Source organism: Phyllobates terribilis, unplaced genomic scaffold (assembly GCF_046119375.1).
Source record: "Phyllobates terribilis strain yellow unplaced genomic scaffold, ASM4611937v1 Scaffold_1__5_contigs__length_1240528914, whole genome shotgun sequence".
In the NCBI taxonomy this organism is placed as follows: Eukaryota; Metazoa; Chordata; class Amphibia; order Anura; family Dendrobatidae; genus Phyllobates; species Phyllobates terribilis.
The window spans coordinates 769124198-769145790 of NW_027362761.1; the positions used below are offsets into that span (position 1 = coordinate 769124198).

Sequence of the window (21593 nt, forward strand, 5' to 3'; positions counted from 1 at the left end):
GAGGTGATTCTTATTTTGCAGCAGGTTGCCAAGAACGCCAGTTCCAGCCAGCAGCGTGTGCTCCAAAAAGAGATCCGGGCACTGATAAAACGGCAACATGTGGAACTATCTGGTGGTGAGATAGTTAGCGTGAGAATGTGTGACCCGTTCCCTATTGCCATGCCCCCAAAAAGTGAGATGATGATTTGGTGCCGGGCAGCTATTGGTCTAAGAGGTAGAGACTACCAAGCAATGGTAGAACCCATCTACTCAGACAGTAGGCCCACCATTTTGACAGCACGGGGGGTGGTCGATGTACGCCACGGGAGGGTACCAGTCCGCATCATAAATATCGGGGAGAGAGAAGTATACCTGCCCCAGTATGCCACGCTAGCCAAATTGTTCACCATCAACCAGAACTCTGTACAGGCCGTGGAACCCTTGCCAAGACCATCCAGCATAAAGGAAGTGCGCAGTTCCTCGGGTTGGTAGGCTACTACCGAAGATTCATTCCCGGTTTTACCAAGAAGGCAGCTCCTATGCAGGACCTCCTGATAGGCCAGTCCAGGAAGGCCAAAAACCAGAAGCCACCCTTCAAATGGGAAAAGCTGGAAGAGGAGTCCTTCCGCCAGCTGAAGATGGCCCTCACGGGGGATGAAATCCTGGCGTACCCTGATTACAGCCAGCTCTTTATCCTCTACGCGGATGCAAGCAACATCGGGCTAGGAGCCGTACTGTCCCAGATCCAGCAAGGGAGAGAACGGGTAATTGCTTATGCCAGCCGAAAACTGCGACCCACGGAAAGAAACCCTGAGAATTACAGCTCGTTCAAGCTACAGTTCCTGGCAGTGGTGTGGGCAGTAACCGAAGGTTTCAAGCATTACCTTGCCTCTTCCAGGTTCACCGTGTACACGGACAACAACCCGTTGACACACCTCGACACTGCAAGACTGGGTGCCCTGGAGCAGAGATGGATGGCCCGCCTGTCCAATTTTGAGTTCACGATCAAATACCGGGCAGGACGCTCCAATACCAACGCGGACGCCCTGTCCAGGATGCCAAACCTAGCGGACGAAGGGGAGGATCCAGAAGAATTGGAAGAGATCAAACTCCCTGCTTTTCACCGTCATGGGATTACCCAGTATTCCCACCGTGTGAGGAGCCAGCGAACCGCTACGTTCAACCCCTTACCCCACTACAACTGGGCGGAGACGCAAGACAGTGACCCTGCAGTCTGTCTGGTGAAGGAGATGCTGACCCAGGCTGACGCCCGCCTGGACCCAGACGCTCCGGAAGAGACCAAGCAACTGTGGACGGAGAAGAGCAGACTGTTTCTCTACAAGGAGAAGTTGTGCCGCAGAATGGTCAATTCCCGGACACACGAACTGATCTGGCAGGTGGTGGTGCCGAGACGGGATGCAGCTATGGTGCTGGAGGCCTACCACAATGGGGCAGGGCACTTCGGATGGAAGAAGCTGGAGTTCCTGCTGCGTGAACGGTTCTACTGGATAGGCATGAGAGGAGCCATTGAGAGATGGTGTAGAGACTGTGGCCCGTGCAATCTAAGAAGAAGGGATCGTGCCAGCCAGAAGACTCCCCTGCAGCCCATCATCACCAGGCAGCCGCTGGAACTGGTCGCTCTGGACCATGTTAAACTGGCTCCAAGCAGAAGTGGGTATGTCTACGCCCTAACCATCGTGGATCACTACTCCCGGTTCCTGGTGGTGGTCCCTGTCAAAGACCTGATGGCTCAGACAGCAGCCAGAGCCTTCCAGCTGCACTTCTGCCGCCAACACGGGTACCCGGACCAAGTTCTGAAGGACCAAGGACCAGCCTTCGAAGCGGAGGTCTTCCAGGAGTTCTGCAACCTGTATGGCTGCAAGAAGATAAGAACAACGCCCTATCACCCCAAAACCAATGGACTCTGCGAGAAGATGAACCAGGTGGTGATAGATCTGCTAAAAACATTGCCCCTGGAAGAACGCAGTCTGTGGCCTGAGAAACTGCCCGATCTGGTGGTCCTGTACAACCACATCCCGGTAGGTTCCACCAACTGTACCCCGGCTTACCTAATGCGAGCAAGACCTGGTAAGCTGCCTGTTGACCTGGATATGGGAGTCCTGATACCCGAGGACACCTCGCCAGAGATAGACTGGGATACAGAACGGCAGCAGCAGTACCGGAAAGTACAGGAGAGCGTCGAGCGAAGTCTCTGTCAATCAAGAGAAAGGCAGGAGAGGACATATAACCAACATGCTCCCGCTGTTCCCCTGGTACCTGGAGAGCAGGTCTTGAAAAGAAAAAGGCGGCTCCATAAGTTGGACGACCAGTGGGAAAAGGACCCGTACACCGTACTGCCCTCAAGCCACAATAATCCAAAGGTGTACGTCATCAGCAAGGATGGAGGAGAGACCACAGCCACTGTCTCCAGAGACCACCTGAAAAAGTGCCCCGAGAAGTTGCAAAGCACGGATGAAGATCAGGAAGACCCTCAACCCGTAGAGGAAAAGGAGGAAATGATCACTACCGTACTCGGAGACTTTCCCCGGTCCTGGACACAAGTAAACAACGCTATCGTGGTGCCTGTCCTCACCTTTCTCCAGCCAGCACCTCAAGTGCCTACAGAAAACCAGGTAGAGCTGGAAGAGCAGCCGGCCCAGGAGGCAGAAGAGTCCACACCAGCAGCACCCTCTGCTAGTAGTGAGCCTGCCGTGCCCCTAGTGAGCCAAAGAGTACGCAGACAGCTGCCCAGCTTGCCCATAACACCTCCTACACCCAGTAGTGCAGGACCAGTTAGTGAGCTCTGTAGGTCCACTAGAGTCACTAGAGGTCAGATGCCCGCTCGCTGGAGAATCTAAACTAATGCACTGTGAATTTACCTGTTTCTTGAAAAATGTTGGTTTATGTTTGTTGCCTGTTATTAATTATGTTTCTCAGTTACCCTGCAGATTTCTATGGACTAACAGGTTATGGACACTGGATAACCGGAACAATCTTGTAGATAGTTGCACCTTGGTGCCTCTTGCGAAGACGGCCGCGGAAGAGAAAACCTGTCTGGCGTGGCCTACTTGCGGCCCAAAGTAGCTAGCTTCAGCCTTGCAGCCACGCCCAGGGCCAACGCAAGGGCTTTGCTTTGGACAGGTCCCCTACTTCGCTTAAAACTTCACCTTGGGTGATATGGACACCCGGTTGCGGACACGCCGTGACCTCTACAAACTAAAGCTACTTGTAAATATGTTATTGTATTATTGTTATACCCTGCATTTATGTTTCTTTAAAAAATGTGTTTAGTCCCGGAGCACTAAAATTTACTAGGGGGGAAAAAGTTGACGCGCCCCCTGGGCCTGTGCTGTGCAGGGGGATACCCGGAGCCGGATCGCTGGGATGCTGGGGGTTGTAGTTCTCCGTGGCGGTGACCCGGTCCATGCCCAGGGCAGTCAAACCAGTGGCGGTCTTAAGTAATAACAATGTCCGACTATGCCACCCGTGGATTGCGGTCAGTGGGGACCGCCGCTGCGCTGCCGACCGCTGAGGCTGATGTTGTTTGCGCAGCCGAGTATGGGATAACTCCCCACAGGAGAAGTATTGCCTCAGGGCAGCTAATGTGGATGATGGGAGTGATGGTGTGAGCGTCCCAGTAGTAATGGTGCTGGTGCGGCAAGGAATCACAGAGACGTGTGGTGCAGTTCAGGGTCTTTACTGATGGTATAAAGCAGACCCTCCCGGGAGTACTGGTTAGCAGTAGGGGCCTGGTCAGTCTGTGAGCAAGCAGGATCTCCCCTGGCCAGGTGGAGTTGTAGGCCTCCCCGACTATCTGCACTCTTTCCTGGCTACCTTGCTCTATGCGGGTAGAAGTAGCCCACGTCCCTGAGTATACCGTGTGGTGCTCACCCGTATGGCCGGTGACTTGGGGCCTTCCGTCAGCCTTCGCTTCACGATGGCGGTGCTGGTCCCTTGCTTGTGACCGTGCCTTCGGGTTTCTAAGGCCAGAGGACATGGAATCCCCTGCCGGTTGGATTCTGCTGCTGGACCTGGATGTCCCCACAGCCTCGGACTCCGTGTCCGGGTTAGTGTCTTCAGCCAAAGCGAGCTTTCTAGCTTCCAGCCTCAGGTACTCGCACCTGCTCCTCCCTGTTGCAACTTTCCCTGTGTCTGGAACTGTCCTGTCTAATCCCACCCCAGACCCAGTTTATAAGGGCAGATTCCTCCCCTCCCAGGCCTGGGGGGGGCCGTGTTGCATGCTTAGGGTTCCTGACCAGAGAAACCTCCCACTTGCTCTCAGACATAATATCTCTATTACTGTGGTAACCAGACCCCTGGGGTGCCACACATGCACAAGAAACAAATGTACCCTGACAAACATGCAGAAAAAAACTCAGCAAAACCTGCTTTTTTGACGCTGCTTCTCTACTGCCAAGAGAGCAGGTTTTGCCTGCGGAAAATTTTTTAGCAAAAACACAATGTGTGAATATAGCCTTATGGGTTTGTAACCTGTGAAGATTGTGCAAAGCAAGCACATCTCTCTACACTCCACTGTGTTAGCACTCAGAACGTCAGCTGGCTGTGAAGAACAGACTGGCCTGTCGAGAATCTGATCAAAAATATGGATGTGTGAATCAGGTCTTAGGCTGATGGGAGGGGATCAGTCAGATATGGAGATTGTCACCACCTCCAATAGTATATGATCTCCCATCAGCCTAAGGTCTCAATAACACGTGCAATATTCGCATACGAGTGCTATCCATCATCTTCAAGGATAGCACTCGTACCTGTGATAGTCTATGGGGCCATTCACATGTCCGTGATTTTAGAGTCATGCCCGATTTTGATCCAAGGGTCAGATTACACTTGGCCATGCAAGGTCAATGAGTTTGATAAAAAAAAAAACGGACTGCACTCTGATGACATCTCAGTGCAGTCGATTTTCATGGTCTGTAAGAATGAAGAAGGTGGAGAATTGTTTTATTTTTTTATTTGTCCAGATACGAGAACAACGGATGACACTCAGGTCACACTCTGATTAAAGTCTGATCAGAATAATCGGTCCATTTTTCTTGTATGTGGAAAAATCAGAAGTGTGAATGAGTCCCAAGGTTGTTTTTAATTAGTAGTGGATCCTACCTCCCTTTTAAATTTGGTTAGTCCTATGAAAGAATGGTACATCTTGTCGTTCTTGATGGGCTCCCATGAATTGGCCAATTTATGCACCAAGTACCTTCATTTTCCATATCTCTACGCTTACAGAGGCGACTGTATTCTTTATTATGCAGTGATAGCAGCAGCGCCTGTTCACACTTATTTTATTCTGTCTGGAGGCGATATACATACATAAACACAGAGGGGTTGTCCAAGTTTGGGATGAAAGTCTACAATCGCTCTATATGACTACGGTCATCTGAATCCTCACATCATACGCTGTCATGATTCTTCGATGACAGTGGCAAGAACAGCCGGTCAACTACAAGTACGTGTTTTGCATATCTGTGGTCACGTGTCGATTAAACGTGCTCGGCCGCATTCAGTTCCCTTGTATTGATCGAGGACGAACACGTCTAGTCAGAATGTGACTGGAAGCATGCAAATTGTTAGAACCCTCCTGTTTGTTTGTTTTTCCTTCCTGTGTTTTGCGGTCACGTGACCATTTGCCTTTATATTCCAGCTCCGCCCTTTTGGCTGTGCTGGACTTCAGTTTTTGACTGCTTCTCTAGCCAGGTGCTTCTGTACCTATCTGGCAGCTCGCTTGGTCCTTCTGGGACCTTTAGTACCTTTTTGTCAGTTTGTATTTTTGTGTTCTGCAACTACTTCTCTGTTTAGGAGGTGTCCCATTTTTGTCCCAGTCCTTAGTTCTTTTAGGGACCCCCTTCCCTAATGCTATAGGTCTCTGTTCAGACTAGCTGAAGACTAAGGCAGGTCTGTTCGCTAGGAACAGGCAGCCCGCTACATCGTAGGGATTCAGCTTAGTCTTATTGTAGGGACAGCTTTCCCCTATCTTTCCTTAGTTCATGTTGCAGATCACAACACAAATCACATACTTGTGGTCGCATGACCGCCTGCACGCGATGTGTGTGCTGTGAGGATTCAGAAGTCTGCAGTCATAAAGTGATTGCAGACTTTCATCTCAAGCCTGGACAACCCTTTAAAGGGGTTGTCCACTACTTTGACATTGATGCCCTGTCCTTAGGATAGGGCCTCAATGTATGATCGGCCGGGGTCCCACACGTGGCATCCCTGCCAATCAGCTGTTATCGTGTCGGTGGCCGCCGGCCGGAAGTTCTTGCCTGTGGTGCCTGGCCGTCAAGTTGTAGTGGTGGCCGCTTGTAACGGTATATACGCCTCCTATTCAATTGAATGGGAGGCGGATGTGCAGTTACGAGCAGCGGCCACTACAGATGGACGGCCAAGCACCGCAGATAAGGACTTGTGGCCGCTGCCGCCGACACGATAACAGCTGATCGATGGGGGTGGGGCGTCCGGGACCCCGGCCGATCATACATTGATGCCCTATCCTATGGATAGGGCATCAATGTCAAAGTAGTGGATAACTTATTTAAGAGTACATTCCCACTTTCAGTATTTGTTGCGGTTTTCACACTGCAGAATTTTTGTACTTATTATGTAAATTATTGGACACGCATTTTTACACATGTGGATCTTCCTCATCTAAGCAAGTCTATGAGGAAAGTCTACATGCAGACCCACAAGAGAAATCGACATGCTGGGGGTCTGAAGGACACGCCGCATCTCAGTTTCCGCTGGTGATCCGCAGGTGCACAGAGATGCATAGTGGACAGAAAAGAACATCCACTATGCTGTAACATCTGGCTGTTGCGGGTTTGACACTGCATAAATATGCAGCGTCAAAACCGCAGCAAATCTTGAACATGGGAACGTACCCTTAGGCTATGTGCCCACGATCCGGAGCCGCTGCGGGTTTGACGCTGCGTGTTTATGCAGCGTCAAAGGAAAGTCTGCAGGTGAAAAAAAAAAATGGCGCCGCTCATTTGCAAATTGATAGCCGGCAGCTATTCCGCAGCATTGGGGGCGCAGGCTGGTACGCATTGTGCGCACATACAGGGTGGCTAGCTGCAGCAATACTAGTGATTAGTGATGGTCTGGGGTCAGATGTACTCTCTCTGACAGCCGTGTCCTTTTCTCTGCTGTGCACTCTGCAGCCTGTCCATTCCTCCTTCCTCCTTAATCCTCCACTAGGACTGCATGATCTGCAGTGCAGAGAAATGTGTGTAAAGAAGTAACTTAACCCCTTTACCCCCGAGGGTGGTTTGCACGTTAAAGACCAGGCCAATTTTTACAATTCTGACCACTGTCACTTTATGAGGCAATTACTCTGGAACGCTTCAACGGATCCCCCTGATTCTGAGATTGTTTTTTCGTGACATATTGTACTTCATGATTGTGGTAAAATTTCTTCGATATCACTTGCGTTTTATTTGTGAAAAAAATGGAAATTTGGCGAAAATTTGGAAAATTTAGCAATTTTCAAAATTTGAATTTTTATGCCCTTAAATCAGAGAGATATGTCACACAAAATAGTTAATAAATAACATTCCCCACATGTTTACTTTACATCAGCACAATTTTGAACCAAAATTTCTTTTTGTTAGGGAGCAATAAGGGTTAAAAGTTGACCAGCGATTTTTCATTTTTCCAACAAAATTTACAAAACCATTTTTTTAGGGACCACATCACATTTGAAGTCACTTTGAGAGGTCTTTATGACAGAAAATACCCCAAAGTGACACCATTCTAAAAACTGCACCCCTCAAGGTGCTCAAAACCACATTCAAGAACTTTATTAACCCTTCAAGTGCTTCACCGGAATTTTTGGAATGTGGAAGAAAAAAATGAACATTTAATTTTTTGCACAAAAATGCTACTTTAGACCCATTTTTTTTTTATTTTCGCAGGGGTAACAAGAAAAAATGGACCCCAAAATTTGTTGTGCAATTTCCCCTGGGCAAGCAGATACTCCATAGGTGGGGAAAAAACACTGTTTGGGGCACGGTAGGGCTCGGAAGTGAAGGAGCGCCATTTGACTTTTTGATTGTAAAATTTGCTTGAATAATTAGCGAACGCCATGTTGCGTTTGGAGAGCCCCTGTGTGCCTAAACATTGGAGCTCCCCCACAAGTGACCCCATTTTGGAAACTAGACCCCCCAAGGCACCTATCTAGATGCATAGTGAGCACTTGGAACCCCCAGGTGCTTCACAAATTAATCCATAAAAATAAAAAAGTGTTTTTTTTTCCACTTTTTCATTTTTACGAATCAATTTGTGAAGCACCTGGGGGTTCCAAGTGCTCACTATGCCTCTACATATGTGCCTTGGGGGGTCTAGTTTCCAAAATGGGGTCACTTGTGGGGGAGCTCCAATGTTTAGGCACACAGGGGCTCTCCAAACGCAACATGGTGTCCGCTAACAATTTGAGCCGATTTTCCATTCAATTTGTTAGCGTTTTTATTGGTGCCATTTTCAGGCACGTGACATTTTTTGATCGCTTTCTATTCCGATTAATGGGAGGCAGAATAAACAAAAAACAACAATTCAGGAATTGTTTTTTTTGTTTTTTTTAATTCTGTTCCGCTTGTGGTAAAATTGATAAGATAGCTTTATTCTTCGGGTCAGTACGTTTACAGCGGTACCACATTTATATCGTTTTTCTATGTTTTGCACTTTTACATGATAAAAGCAATTTTATAGAAAAAAATATTTTTTAGCATTGCTTTATTCTGAGAGCTATAACTTTTTTATTTTTCGACTGATGGAGCTGTATGGCGGCTTGTTTTTGCGGGATGAGATGACGTTTTCAGCGGTACCATTTTTATTTATATTCGTCTCTTTGATCGCATGTTATTCCGTTTTTAGTTTGGCATTATGGTGATAAAGCATTGTTTTTTGCTTAGTTTTTTATTTTTTTTTACCGTGTTCACTGAAGGGGTTAACTAGTGGGACAGTTTTATAGGTCAGGTCGTTCCAGACGCAGCGATACCAAATATGTGTACTTTTATTGTGTTTTTTTTTTTCATAATATTTATTGATGGGTACATTATATTTTTATTTTTGGTGGATTTTTTTTTTGATTTTTTTTTTTAATATTTTTAAAAACAATTTTTTTTTTCTTTTTTTTTTTTCACTTTCTGACAGTTTTTTTTACTTTGTCCCACTATGGGACTTTCACTTTTTTTACTCTGATCACCTGCATGGCACAGGAATGGAGCACCATCCCTGTGCCATGCAGGCTGTCAGCGCTGGACAGGGAGAAGATAGTTTGGAAATGCTCTGCACATGTTCAAAAAATCTTCCTGCTGTCTGGTGACCCGGATGTTGTCATGACGACATCGGGTCGTCATGGCAACATCCTGGAAGCCGCGGCAGACAGCGCTGGAGGCCGGAAGAGGAGGTGAGTATACGATCACCTTCCGTTAGCCACCGCAATGCTGCGATCGACTTCGATCGCAGCATTGCAGGGGTTAATGTGCCGAGAGCAGAGTGGTACCACTCCCTGCACATAGCACCGGGTGTCAGCTGTGACAAGCAGCTGACACCCGGCGGGGATCGCGCCCGCACCGCTTGTGTGCGGGCAAAATCGCCAGGGCGTATTAATGCGTATCTGGTCCATAAAGCCCAGGGCACAGATAAGTATTAATACACCCTATGTCGTAAAGGGGTTAAACAATTTATTAATAGGCTTCCATTGTCACAGGTGTCCTAATGTTTAGCTCAACCCTCTGGTCCCAGGTTCAGGATCTCTGTGGTGACTGACAGACACAAGACAGTGGCTCTGTGTGAGGGGCTTCCTGACTTTTTATTTGTTCGCAGCCCTCCTCCCCAGTTACCCTAGATAGTTGGCAGAATTACAAACATGACCCCTCCCCCCTGCCTTAACACCCGCACATCCAAAACAGGACACAAGGTAAAAGAAACTTGTTTACATTTCACACTTACGGTGCACAGTGCTGCACTGAGCCAGTCAGAGACTTACCCTGCAGCCCTGCCGGCTCCCTCTGCAGCCAGTCAGAGACTTACCCTGCAGCCAGGCCGGCTCCCTCTGCAGCCAGTCAGAGACTTACCCTGCAGCCAGGCCGGCTCCCTCTGAAGCCAGTCAGAGACTTACCCTGCAGCCAGGCCGGCTCCCTCTGCAGCCAGTCAGAGACTTACCCTGCAGCCAGGCCGGCTCCCTCTGCAGCCAGTCAGAGACTTACCCTGCAGCCAGGCCGGCTCCCTCTGCAGCCAGTCAGAGACTTACCCTGCAGCCAGGCCGGCTCCCTCTGCAGCCAGTCAGAGACTTACCCTGCAGCCAGGCCGGCTCCCTCTGAAGCCAGTCAGAGACTTACCCTGCAGCCAGGCCGGCTCCTTCTGCAGCCAGTCAGAGACTTACCCTGCAGCCAGGCCGGCTCCCTCTGCAGCCAGTCAGAGACTTACCCTGCAGCCAGGCCGGCTCCCTCTGCAGCCAGTCAGAGACTTACCCTGCAGCCAGGCCGGCTCCCTCTGAAGCCAGTCAGAGACTTACCCTGCAGCCAGGCCGGCTCCCTCTGCAGCCAGTCAGAGACTTACCCTGCAGCCAGGCCGGCTCCCTCTGCAGCCAGTCAGAGACTTACCCTGCAGCCAGGCCGGCTCCCTCTGCAGCCAGTCAGAGACTTACCCTGCAGCCAGGCCGGCTCCCTCTGCAGCCAGTCAGAGACTTACCCTGCAGCCAGGCCGGCTCCCTCTGAAGCCAGTCAGAGACTTACCCTGCAGCCAGGCCGGCTCCTTCTGCAGCCAGTCAGAGACTTACCCTGCAGCCAGGCCGGCTCCCTCTGCAGCCAGTCAGAGACTTACCCTGCAGCCAGGCCGGCTCCCTCTGCAGCCAGTCAGACTTACCCTGCAGCCAGGCCGGCTCCCTCTGCAGCCAGTCAGAGACTTACCCTGCAGCCAGGCCGGCTCCCTCTGCAGCCAGTCAGAGACTTACCCTGCAGCCAGGCCGGCTCCCTCTGCAGCCAGTCAGAGACTTACCCTGCAGCCAGGCCGGCTCCCTTTGCAGCCAGTCAGAGACTTACCCTGCAGCCAGGCCGGCTCCCTCTGCAGCCAGTCAGAGACTTACCCTGCAGCCAGGCCGGCTCCCTCTGCAGCCAGTCAGAGACTTACCCTTCAGCCAGGCCGGCTCCCTCTGCAGCCAGTCAGAGACTTACCCTGCAGCCAGGCCGGCTCCCTCTGCAGCCAGTCAGAGACTTACCCTGCAGCCAGGCCGGCTCCCTCTGCAGCCAGTCAGAGACTTACCCTGCAGCCAGGCCGGCTCCCTCTGCAGCCAGTCAGAGACTTACCCTGCAGCCAGGCCGGCTCCCTCTGCAGCCAGTCAGAGACTTACCCTGCAGCCAGGCCGGCTCCCTCTGCAGCCAGTCAGAGACTTACCCTGCAGCCAGGCCGGCTCCTCTGCGTCCACTAGGCAGCTCTAATGATGATCGCTCAGGCTGCTCAGCCTCAGCTCCTCTCTGCTGTGCACGCAGCGTAGCGATCTAGAGGGGCGTGTCTATGGACAGGACATCCGACGCTGGGTCCCCTGAACACTCGGGCCCCATAGCAGTCGCGTGGTCTGCCTCTATGGACGGTACGCCACTGCCCTGAAGAATTAAAAAGGTTGTCTGAAACCTAATAGCCAACTTATACTTAATGTCTACTTATCTAATTTTAAAAACATAGCACTTTTTTGCAATTTACATAAAATAAACATTTCTTATCATTCCATCTCTACACCTACTTCCTGTTTTTACATTTCAAATGATGTTTTGTTTGAGTCTCCCCGCATGCACTGTGGAGCCCCAAACAGAATGTCATCAAGGGGAGACAATGTTGTAGTGAGCATGCGTGGGTTGTCAATTCCAACACATGCTCAGTATGCACTCCCTGATCACTCCCTCCCTTTCAATGCGCACTAGCAGCGTGCTCTCTTGCTGGTTCGTCACTTTTGTTTAGAGCCAGTGAGGGACCACACTACCAGTGTGCATTGATAGGGACAGAGTGCAACGACCAGAGGGAGCATACTGAGCATGCGTCAGAATTGACAGCCTGCGCAACAGAGGCCATATCTTCCCTAGAAGTGGACATCACTGATGACATCTAATTTCCGGGGCAGAAAAAGTAGTTGTGGGGAATGACAACAGCGCCATCCCCCTGATGACGTCCTGGTTAAGGGCGCGGTAAGAATCTGGTGAGTGACCACGGCCCCAGCACCTTGATGACATTCTGTTTGAGGTTCCACAGTGCATACTAGGAGACTAAAAATGAAACATCATGGTAAGTGTAAAAACAGGAGGTAGATGTAGAGAGAATGGTAGGAAATTTTTGATTCATGTAAATCACAAAAGTGCTTAGTTTTTCAAATTAGACAGTAAGAATTGGGTTGGTTGCTGGAAAACCCTTGTAACATCTCTTTAGGTTCTCTGTGTGTCTGTTTGCATTCAGTACATATAAAGGGGTGGCCTGCCTTTTTTTTAGCTGGACATTACAGTGGCATGTAAAAGTTTGGGCATTCCTGGTCAAAATTTTCATGCACTATTGCTGTTTATAAATTTTACAGCAGGGTATTTGCTTATTATGTTTTTATCTTGGGTTTTTGTCTGTTTAGTGGCCAGTGTGAACATGCGCCTACATGCAGCATGCACACCAACTTATATTCTTTAGGAACCCTTGTAACATGTTGCTTCTTTTTACATGTTTCAAATAATATGGAAAAAATACAGCACTGTAGGAGAATTTTCCCTTTGCAACCAATAAGAGATCTATTTAAAGAGTATTTTAAGCAAATTATTTTTAATGTGTTTTTTTTGGAGCAGAATCTGCTGAAATATTCATGCAAGCAAAAAAAATCCAGAAATCCACACACGTTCTGCAGAAACATCTCCATTCAGATCTATGGAAAAGATTTTCAGTAACAGAACTTTTTGCAACAAATCTCCCAGGTTATTGATGTCACATAATGCATCAGTAAGTATTCAATTCCATTGTTGTTCTGCACATGTTTGATATACTGTATAACGCATCATCAAACATTCCTGGCCATTGTAGTCCTACCACCTCTGTGATGTCACATCATGCATCATCAAACATTCCAATCCATCATTATCTGGAACTGTATACACTTCATATTGCCAGAGCACCTCAAGGAGAAAGGTAACAGAGGTTTTTAGGTTTTCAGAGGGGCTGGAAATCAGTAACATCTGATAGTCAGCAGGTAGGCATCCTCTGGAAAGTAAGCATTTAATTTGTAGTTTGTAAATTTAAATAATTTGAAGTTAGTCCTCCTAAATATAATACTAGCTTTAGAAAGCTAAAACCAACAATGACCATGTTCAGGGCCGGACTCTGAAATTCAGTCCTGGCATTTTAAAGCACACAGGCCCATGCTGTCCCTGCCCCCTTCCCAGATGGGAGTCTCCATTACTAATATTACCCTACCTGGAGGAAATTACGATTTACTACAACTACCTATATTTCTAATAATACCGCTATATAAGATTTAATAATAATGATACCCCAATAATTATATTGCCATATAACAGACAAATAACACCAGACAATAACAACATATTACCAGCAAATATGGTTAATGATAATACCACGATACTAGGACTGATATTACCTCCATAGAATTGTAATATCAGTTTTACACCAGTGCTCTGCAGACTATATATGTGTATACTGTACAGGTCCTCACCAGTGACGTTCTTGATGATTGTAGTCATTCATTTTCCCTTTTGATCATCACCTGATGAAGACGGCTTGCATGCCGTCGAAACGCTTTGTGTTTTTACAAGGACTTTAATAAAGGTAGTAATTGTTGAATTTTATATGCCTTAGCGCTTTTTATCACCAGCTTTTACCTTTTGCATTTTCCACATAGAGATCTTTGGCTTACGGCTTTCCAAACCCCTCCTCACGTTCTCTACCTCTACACAAACATGATAGTGCAATAACTAGTGCCCTAGACCATAATAAAGCCCCCACTGTGTCCTGTATAGTAACAGTGCCCCCTCTGTGCCCCTACAAGGTAATAATATTCCCTCTGTTCTTTCACATAGAATTAGTATCTGCTTGTGCCTCTTTATAATAATAATAATCCCCATGTGCCTCCTTTAAGAATACTCCCCCTTGGTGCCTTATAATAATGAACAATTACCTCCCTATAATAATAAAAACACCCCCTTTGCATTCTTATAATAGTGTTGCCTCCTGTGCTTGCCCTATAATGATAACAATCCCCTATTGTGCCTCCTTTTAATAATCACCATCAGTGCATCTGACTCGCCCCCTGGGCCGTGGGGCACGCGGATCCGGGCAGTAGGGAAACGAAGGGGGAAGTAGTGGCGGCCCGGTCCCACGGCTCAGGGTGGTCAGACCAATGGTAGTCTGCTAAGTGCTGTTGATAATGTCCGACTACGCCACCCGTGGATTTGCGATCATTAGGAACCGCCGCTGCAGGGCAGACCGCTGGGGCTGATGATGGGTGCAGCTGAGGTGGTGTGACTCCCCACGGGAAGAGTGCAGCCCCAGGGCAGTGTAGTGGATGGTGGGAGTGATGGTGGTGAGAGTCCTAGTACCGGTAGTGCTGGAGGCGCGAAGGAGCACACAGACAACAAGTTACAGTCCAGGGTCTTTACTCACAGTTAGTTTCCAAGTCACTTCAGCTGATAATGACTGCCCGAGCCGTGCTGCGTCCACCAGGTGTGGGGCTCGGTCAACTCCCAGGCAGTTCAGGAGTATGGCTCAGGACCCCCTTCTTTCCTTTCTCTGGCCTGCCTCACCAGTGACCCACTTTTGTCCAGCTGCCGCGGACCTGCGCAGGTAAACGTGGGCCCCGTTCCCCGCTGTCCTTTATGGTGCCTTCCTAGCAGGTTTGATGAGGTGCTGCACCAATAAATGGTCACAGCCTCCGGTCTTTGGCTGAGGGTTGTTTCTCCTCCACCAACTTGGGATCCGGTACCCTTAATCTGCCTGACCCTTCACCCTGGATTCTCGTGGGTTCTTAGGGTCCCTTCCACCTTCTTGTTCCTGAGCCCTTCTGTTTCTTTCTCTCTTTCTCTGCTGTTCCTTTCTGTTTCTGTTCCTTGCTGTTCTTGTTCCTTTCCGTTCCCGGCCTTTTCTCTAGGCCTGCCTCTGAGCAGAGCTCCTACAAAGCCCCTGCTCCCTGTCCTCTCTCACTGGACAGAACTGAACTGACTACTGTTCTAAGATGGTGCCCACCTTATATACCTCCCTCTAGCCATGAGCCCAGGTGACCAGCAACCAATGGGCTCCTATCTACGCTCAGGAACCAACCCCTATCTGCTCCTACATCACTGGGTATTCCTCCCCCCTCCCCACTCCAGACAGGGACATGGTCTGTCGTGCCTGCATTACTGTACTAATGGGAGTACCGTTGAGCTGTCCCTCGGAAATGGGGTGAGTGTGCTGTATGCTGCTAACTGAGCCCTGGTCCATACTCCATCCTTACCCCGGAGTGGAATACCACACCTCTGGCAGAGGTGCAATACCCCTGTAGCGGCCGAACCCTCGGGGCGCTACACATCTTTATTGTAATAATGCCCCTGGGTGTACATAGAAATCATGGGACCCCATAGCAAAAGTTCTGTAATAACATGTAGGTCCAGTCACAGAAGGACATACATTCCAACTTTTCAAGACACGAAGAGGGATATGGCACTTAGACATTTTGCCCCTCTTGAAGGCCCTTAGTGTCCTCACGCCCTTCCATGACCCCCATAGAGTATGGTGTACATATAAATGCTCCTACAACTATGATTGTACCACAAATTCCAATGCCCCACAGCACCCCACACAGTAAGATGGTCACCACAGCTCCCCATACCCCCACAGTATGATTTCCATCACAACTCCCAAATTAGTGCGATACCCACCACAGTGCCCCATAGATTAATCTGGTCATCACACAGCACCCATAGGGTATGCTGCTCCCCACACAGACCCCATACAGTATGCTGGTCTCCACATAGCCCCCATAGAGTATACTGGTCCCGACACAGGCTCCATAACATATAAACGTTCCCACACAGCTCCCCATAATGTATGACTGTCCCCACAGAGCCCCCCAAAAAGTAAAAAAATAATCTTATACTCACCTAATTCAGGCTTCTGGACCTTTGCAACCTCCATCCCCTCTTCTACCTCTAGAAGCAAAGCAGTAACGTCATAGCGCCGCCCGATGTCCTCTGTGTCACATTGGCCTCCAGCAGGCCATAAGTAGCTTGCATCCTGCTGGAAAAAGTGACTGAGCACGCAGTGGCTCTTTGCACCGCCACAGGTGTTAACAGTACTGCCATCCTGCGGATGTGAGGACGCTGGTATTGATAACAGTGTCACAGTCAGTGCGGCCCATGGCATTTGCCAAATTTGCCCGATGGCCAGTTCGGCCATAATCACGTTACATAGGATACTGGAGGTTGTATGTGCCCCTCAGTTTGCAAACATAATATACTACATGAGAAACTTTACTATCATTCATGATACATGGCACTCATCTTTTATTATATACCTATATCTCATTTTATAGACAAATGTTCCATATTTTTAACGCTGGCATTTAAAGACTAACTTTACACCCATATATGAACTCACAGTAAGAAGAGCAAAATCATCTACTTACCATCTGCCAGAAAAATGTCTTCATTGCCTAAATCACATGTTACGGAGGAGACGGAAACAGAAGAGACTGAGAAAAAGAATAAAATACTGAAATACAAACAAGTAAAATATAAAAAGCTAAAAGAAGAACAAGAAGGAGCAAATGTTGAAACCAAGTGGTGGCATCGTCTGCCCTTTTTCAAACCTAGAAAACAGTAAGTATTTTAACTATCTCTTATACAGTAGTTCTTAGTCCTATTTTACATAGATTTTGAAATGCTTTTTTTGTTGCAAATAATACAAATATCTCTTAACTAGTGATGGGCGAGCACTAAAATGCTCGGGTGCTCGACCCGAGCAACGAGCCCAATGTAAGTCTATGGGAAACTTGAGCATTTTTCAGATGGCTCCCCCCGGAGGTCTGCAGAGGGCCTAAAAATTGCCCAAATCAATGGAAACAGTGGTCAAATGACATGGGAACAGCATGGGGAAGACCCCTGGAAGCATTTCTGACTCCCAGGTCACTTTTGTCAACAACGTTGTCAGAGGTATTACGCCACTTTTACAGACTCACAATAAAACATACAAAAATGAAAGCAAAATGGATTTTTCTGGGAAATATGTTAAGGAACATCCTTTCCAGGGTAATGACTTTTGTATATAAAGCAAATTAATAACCAAAAACAAAAATCCTGCTCCATACCTTGGGCTATGTTCACATGTAGCGTTTGATGCGTTTTTTTCACTTTTGCATTGCTTTCAACTGTGAAAAATGCATTCACTAGGAAATGTCATTTTAACATTTTACAACCTTATCTGGCCATGTGGTGTGTGAGATATCATTATTATTATTATTTATTATTATTCCATGGCGCTTTACATGTGATAGGGATATACATAGCAAAAACATTTACATAATCTTAACTAAACGAGTCAGCGACTGGTACAGGAGGAGCGAGGACCCTGCCCGCGAGGGTTCACAGTCTACAAGGGATGGTTGAGGATACAGTAGGTGAGGGTAGAGGAGGTCATGCAGTAATGTGGTGGAGCGGTGGTTACTGCAGGTTGAAGGCTTGTCAGAAGGGGTAGGTCTTCAGGTTTCTTTTGAAGGCTTCCATGGTAGGCGAGAGTCTGATGTGTTGGGGTACAGAGTTCCAGAGTAGGGGGGATGCACGGGAGAAATCTTGTATGCGATTGTGGGAAGAGGAGATAAGAGGGGAGTAGAGAAGGAGATCTTGTGAGGATCGGAGGTTGCATGCAGGTAGGTACTGGGAGACTAGGTCACAGATGTATGGAGGAGACAGGTTGTGGATGGCTTTGTATGCCGTGGTTAGGGTTTTGAACTGGATTCTCTGGGCAATGGGGAGCCAGTGAAGGGATTGACAGAGGGGGGAGGCCGGGGAATAGCGGGGGGACAGATGGATTAGTCGAGCAGCAGAGTTTAGGATAGATTGGAGGGGCACAAGAGTGTTGGAAGGGAGGCCACATAGCAGGAGGTTGCAGTAGTCGAGGCGGGAGATGATGAGGGCATGCACTAGTGTTTTTGCAGAGTCTTTGTTGAGGAATGCACGGATCCGGGAGATATTTTTGAGTTGGAGTCGGCAGGAAGTGGAAAGGGCTTGGATATGTGGTTTGAAGGAGAGATCAGAGTCCAGGGTTACCCCAAGGCAGCGAGCTTGTGGGACTGGGGAGAGTGAACAGCCATTGATGTTGATGAATAGGTCAGATGGGGGATATGATTGAGAGGGTGCAAAGATGATGAACTCTGTTTTATCCATGTTGAGTTTTAGAAATCTGGCAGAGAAGAAGGATGAGATGGTGGATTTTGGTTAGTAGGGAGGAGATATCGGGTCCAGAGAGGTAGATCTGTGTGTCATCAGCATAGAGGTGATACTGAAAGCCGTGAGACTCTATGAACTGTCCCAGGCCAAAGGTGTAGATGGAGAAGAGCAGAGGTCCTAGAACTGAACCTTGGGGGACACCGACAGATAGGAGGCGAGATGAGGAGGTGGTGCGTGAGTGGGAGACGCTGAATGTCCTGTCTGTTAAGTATGAGGAGATCCAAGATAGGGCCAAGTCCGTGATGCCAAGAGATGAGAGAATCTGTAGTAAGAGGGAATGGTCCACTGTGTCGAAGGCAGATGACAGGTCCAGAAGGAGGAGGATGGAGTAGTGTCACTTGGATTTGGTAGATAGTAGGTCGTTGGTGACTTTGGTCAGGGCAGTTTCAGTCGAGTGATGCGGTCGGAAGCCAGATTGCAGGCGGTCGAAGAGGGAACAGGAGGAGAGGTGGGAGGACAGTTCAAGGTGGACATGTTGTTCTAGTAGTTTTGAGGCAAAGGGGAGAAGTGATATGGGGCGGTAGCTAGTCAGAGAGGATGGGTCAAGGGAGGGCTTTTTGAGGATGGGTGTGATTGCGGCATGTTTGAAACATGAGGGGAAGACACCGGTTGTTATTGACAGGTTAAAGAGGTGGGTTAGGGTTGGGATGAAGACTGTGGTAAGGTTAGGGATGAGGTGGGATGGGATTGGGTCAAGTTCACAGGTGGTGTGGTGTGATATGGAGAGTAAAGAGTAGACTTGACCTTCTGTAATGGTGGAGAAGTGGGGTTTGGAGGAGGAAGGTTGAGTAGATATGAGGCGGGGTTGTGCGGGCTTTAGGCAAAAGCTATGTCTGATGGTGTCAATCTTCTGCTTGAAGAATGAGGCAAAGTCTTCGGCTGAGATGAGAGAAGAGGGAGGAGGTGCTGGGGGACGAAGGAGAGAATTGAAAGTGTTAAATAGCTGTTTAGGGTTGTGAGACAGGGAGGATATGAGAGATGGTAAGTAGGTTTGTTTTGCTGTAGTGAGTGCGGACTTGAAAATAGTGAGGGATTATTTGAATGCGATGAAGTGCTCGATGGAGTGAGACCTTTTCCATCTCCTCTCCGCAACCCTGGAGGTCCGTCGCAGTTCTTTAGTAACTTTGGTGTGCCAGGGTTGCCTGTTGATTGTGCGAGATTTGGCATGTGTGAGAGGGGCGATCGAGTCGAGAGCTGCAGCTATTGTGGTGTTATATGAAGCGGCAGCAACATCTGCATTGTGTAAGGAATTTATGTCTGTAAGAGGGAGGAGGGATTCAGAGAGTTAGTGTAGGTCAAGGTGTTTGAGGTTTCTGCGAGCGTGTGCAAGTTTGTGGAGTGGGGATTGTGCACTTAGAGATGAGAGGGTAGAGAATGTGAGGAGGTTATGGTCAGAGAGAGGGAGGGGTGAGTTAGAGAGGTTAGATAGGGAACAGAGGCAGGTGAAGATGAGGTCCAGTGTGTGGCCATCTTTATGAGTAGCTGCGAAGACCATTGAGCAAGGCCGAAGGAGGAAGTGAGGGATAGGAGCTTAGAGACAGACGAGTGGGAAGTGTCAATGGGGATGTTGAAGTCACCCATTATGATAGTGGGGATGTCAGTGGAAAGGAAGTGAAGCAGCCAGGTGATGAAGTGGTCTAAGAAAGTGGTGGCTAGCCCTAGGGGTCGGTAAATGACGGCCAGTTGGAGGTCAGAGGGAGAATAGATGCGCACACAGTGCACCTCAAAAGAGGGGAGTGTAACAGAGGGTGGCAGTGATATTTGGGTGAAAGCGCAGGTATCTGACAGGAGAAAACCTACGCCTCCGACATGTTTTCCGTTGGGGCGGGGGGTGTGGGAAAGGTGGAATCCGCCATATGAAAGTGCAGCTGGGGAGGCTGTGTCAGAGGGGGTGATGGCGAGGAAGGAAAGTTTGTTAGTAATGTAAAAGTCGAGGATGTAGGAAAGTTTGTTGCAGACGGAGTGAGCGTTCCATAGAGCTCCTGTTAGTGCAACTGAGGAAGTGGGGATTAGTTGGATGGGTATGAGGTTAGAAGGGTTGCAACAGTTTGTGGAAGGTCGTGGATAGGAGGTAGAAGTAACTGTGGGGATATGGCGAGAAGGACCAGGATTTGGAGAGATGTCTCCAGCAGTGAGGAGGAGCAGAGAAAGTGTTAGCAGGTGGGAGCAAGAGAGAGCATGAGGTGGCTGTCTGTGTTTGGAGATCCAGGATTGAATGTTGAGGAATAATTCGGAGGAGGAGGTGAGATGAATGGGGAGGGTGGAGGGAGAGATGAAGAGTTTCTTACTAGGTGTAGGGATTTGAGGGGATACTAGAAAGTGGAGGACTATAGAGGAAAAAGTGAGAGCTAACAGAAACATAGTTAAAAGAGTAAGAGGTCAAAGTGTTGGTTACCTGACTCCTGCCCTGACTAAGTGCCTCTGAAATAACTGCCACTTATCTCCGAAGCCACTTGGCACAAGAAGACGCGTGCACAACCCAGCACATGTGCTTCTAAATATATAGGGCACACTAAACCATCAGGTGAGGGGCATTGTGGGAGCTGCTTGTGGCTAAATTAGCAGCTGGTCATCTCACCAGGAGATGGCTGGGTGATCAAAGACAGGGCTAGGACTCTGTAGGCTCTGCAGTTTAGCACCTCTAAACATCAGATAAAGTCAACAGTGGGGAAAGGACAGACATATGTGAGTATTGAGTGGAATGGGACAGATAAAGCAGAAATATCAAGCAGAGAATTCTACAAGTGAGTTGAATCAGGAGAGCAGAGCATTAGATGGCGGCATATACAGCAAGCAGATTAATTATGCAGGAGAAGAGCATGTACCAGTGAGTTGAATCAGGAGAGCAGAGCATTAGATGGCGGCATATACAGCAAGCAGAGGAATTATGCAGGAGAAGAGCATGTACCAGTGAGTTGAATCAGGAGAGCAGAGCATTAGATGGCGGCATATACAGCAAGCAGAGGAATTATGCAGGAGAAGAGCATGTACCAGTGAGTTGAATCGGGAGAGCAGAGCATTAGATGGCAGCATATACAGCAAGCAGAGGAATTATGCAGGAGAAGAGCATGTACCAGTGAGCTGAATCAGGAGAGCAGAGCATTAGATGGCGGCATATACAGCAAGCAGAGGAATTATGCA

At 48.5% G+C, this 21593-nt stretch overlaps 1 long non-coding RNA gene across 1 annotated transcript in view; it reads left to right on the forward strand.

The window, feature by feature from the left end:
• Positions 1-21593, forward strand: part of LOC141171128 (uncharacterized) — a 56499-nt gene that overhangs the window by 27322 nt on the left and 7584 nt on the right. Inside the window, exons 2-3 of the long non-coding RNA XR_012252323.1 lie at positions 12807-12957; positions 16608-16826. This is a non-coding gene — a long non-coding RNA (uncharacterized lncRNA). The remainder of the gene's footprint in view (positions 1-12806; positions 12958-16607; positions 16827-21593) is intronic.